General features: G+C 33.6%; 1 non-coding gene across 1 annotated transcript; it reads right to left on the bottom strand.

The window, feature by feature from the left end:
• Positions 1-1,881: 1,881 nt before the first annotated feature.
• LOC113462811 lies at positions 1,882-1,983 on the bottom strand. The gene has a single exon (XR_005510806.1). It is a non-coding gene; the product is annotated as a U6 spliceosomal RNA (small nuclear RNA).
• Between the last annotated feature and the right edge of the window lie 1,163 nt (positions 1,984-3,146).

The following is a 3,146-nucleotide window of genomic DNA, read 5'->3' as shown; positions in this document are numbered from 1 at the left end:
GGGTGGATTGTCATGTGGACTCTCTTCTCGGCGCCAAGCCATTGACTCGCAAGGATTTTAGGGGCAAAAGCTAAAACTATACCTTTCACATTATATGTACAGGAAATATCTACATTTCGAAGGGGGCGAATTCTAGCAATAATTTTCTCCTAAAAACAATATAGCAGGAAATTTAGGGGCAAAATCAGGATTCAGGAACTAAACCTTTGGCAAAGTAAGAACATCAAGATTCTGAAAGGATAAAAAAAGATACGGTTTCACTGGTACTGTGATGATCCGAGTATAATGATCATTTGATAGAATTAATTAAAGTAGTATATTGGTTCCAATTGATAAATGATGGACGCCACCATCTTTCAAATTTATGCTAATCCGATCGGAGAGAAGAAAGATTTATAATGTTTCTTTTATTGATGATAAAAAAAAAGAGGTACATAGCTTCTATTTATAATGTGAAGTCTGCCCTTAGACAATTTAGGTTGGATTTCTCTTTCTAATTATAATAGGTCTTTCTTTACTAAAATAGACATTACTAGTAGAAATCTTCTAGAAAAGTTAAAAATTTTGAAAAGATTCTCGAATTGATAGATACGCTGGTTAAAGTCTTATCTAAAAATAAAACTTTCAGTTTAATCAGCCTGTTTTGGAGCCTAAATGATGGAATTTTAGTTCGATTGAACCTCATAGGAAGTTCGCTCAAAATAATAAATATCGAAAAGATACACAATTTCAAAAAAAGATCCTCTCAATCTAGGATCGTAGGACTAAATTATGATCTCTTGAAGTTTGGCTTGCAACTTGGTTTTTCGATTTGTCAGATCTCGCTCTTGAACCCTATTCAGCCCCGCTTGTAATAGTCAAAGTAATCCATATTGAGTATGAAAATCTTTCTAGATTTAGACTTTGTAGTTTTCCCCGGACATGCTCCATCTGCCCGATACGATGTTGGGTGTCACCTTTTTTCTTTTTTCTCCAAAGCACCATGCCACATACACAAGTGAGTAGGATAGCTTCACAAAGGAGCATCATGAATGGATAAAAAGGGATCCAAAATCCATGAAATTTTCATACACCTGGCTAGAAGATAGCATTGTCAGGCAAATGGTTGGCAAAAAACAAAATCCGCCTGCCATCTTGCCCTAAAAGTTTTGGCTTTTGTATGGATTTATGACAACACTACATTCATATGAGATCTTGTAGAGATACACTATAGAAAGTGCTTTTGAGAAATGCATGGGGTCCAGCTTGCCACCAGACCAGAGCCTGGCTTGGGTGCTAAAGTTTCCTACCAATTTGGATCTTGCCATAGCCACACCTCTAACCCCTTGCAGACTAGGCATCACCTTTCAGACTTATCCCTTTATATAAAGTTGATTGAGATCCACTTCATACTTTATTTTTTTCTGCCTCTCAAGTCTAAATTGAGAAAGCCTGCATCTTTCTTTATTGTACGAGAAAACTTTGATGATGGCCAAGTTGTTGGGGAGTCCACGTACAAAATCCTAGCTTGTTTTTTTGTCCAGGATTTTGCCAATGATACGTGCCAATCAAAAAAAAAGAAGAAGAAGAACAGAACAAATAAAAGCAGCCGACAGCACCCAAAGGATCATATTTATCTATGTCAATGTACCCGGCCAAATGCTGCACGCATCTTAATTGGCTTTAGAACATTGACGAAAGCTCTCTCAAGGGTGAGAACATGGTTGGGAGTCAAAATTTATACCCCACCACGTCATCTGTAAACTTCTACCATGTAGGTTATGGCTTTGGGGATGGTGATGTAATTTAAGTTTGATGACATTACACTACAATTTTTTTTGATGCAAAAGGTGGCAAAAAGAGCCACCCGGCTTTTATTAAAGATTAATCATATTTACTTCAAAAAATTTTGACCATTTCTCGATTTATGCGTGTCATCCTTGCATAGGGTTATGCTAATCTTCTCTATATCGCTATTCCAATTTCATCGGATGTCTACATGACAAAATGGGAAGTATTGTTTTGTCTCTTAAAAGGTAACCCATTGAATTTCGACATTTACCTTGGAAAATGGGGCCGTTGGTGAATGATATTTCCACTTAGCTAGGTAGGGTTTTGCAAATGTTAGCTTCTATCAAATAAGATTTGAATTTTGGTAAATTAGTCAGGAAGTTGATATCCTGGTTTTTATATGTTAGGCCAAAAATCTTGAAAAGTCTCAATTTTTATATCTTGCCAAGGTGAATTGGATGGGAGATAGGTACAATATAAATCCAATATATTTGAATCAGTTCAAATTTTAAATCCAAATATAATCCTTTTCTCAAGCTAGATCAGATTAGATTTAATATTAATTTTATTAATCCATCAATTTTTTCGAACCTAAACAAAAACCAACAACATATACAAATTGATTATCTAATCATATTATAATATATTATACAGTAAAGTAATCGCAAGCAACTATGCAAATATGGCTAAAGACATTTTCCGTATAAGATTTGATGGATAATTAACCAAGTATCTATAGCTAATAGCATAAATTATTAACAATTCATATCATGAAAAAGAAAACTAATTTATTATAGCAGGAAGCATTTTGAAATATATAGTATACTAGTTTTCGATGGATTTGGTTAGGTTTGCAATCATATTGGGAATTCAAAATTCCAAATCCAATCTATATCTAAAACAGGTCAGCCTTTTGAATCCAAGCTTAATCCGGATAATTTCTATTTAGGTTGAAATGGATTAATTTCAAATCAATTCTAAATCAGAAACGGGTTAATCCAATCATTTGTAGCCCTAGCAGTCAATCTCTAAAAGATAACCCAAATTTTAGCATCTAAAAATATTAGGTATAGATTATTTGAATATTTTTTGATCGCTGTAATTGGATAAGAAGTTAAAGGAGTAAGTTAGGGTCCAAAAGCATAATAACAGAGGCGGTCCAAGGATCTAGCATTGTTTTAAATAACAATGTTACAACGAGAATTTTAACATTTTTAGCCACCCTTCAGTCCATTATTGAGATAAATAATGTAGAAAAATATAACAACCATTATTTTTCATCATAAATAATTGCTATAACACAAACAATGATTGTTATTTGCACTTGCACTTTCTTTTTAATAAATAATATTGATTAATATTTCAACTTTTTCTCA

The sequence above is a fragment of the Phoenix dactylifera genome, chromosome 2 (assembly GCF_009389715.1).
Source record: "Phoenix dactylifera cultivar Barhee BC4 chromosome 2, palm_55x_up_171113_PBpolish2nd_filt_p, whole genome shotgun sequence".
Lineage (NCBI taxonomy): Eukaryota > Viridiplantae > Streptophyta > Magnoliopsida > Arecales > Arecaceae > Phoenix > Phoenix dactylifera.
This window is presented reverse-complemented; position numbering and strand designations above follow the sequence as displayed.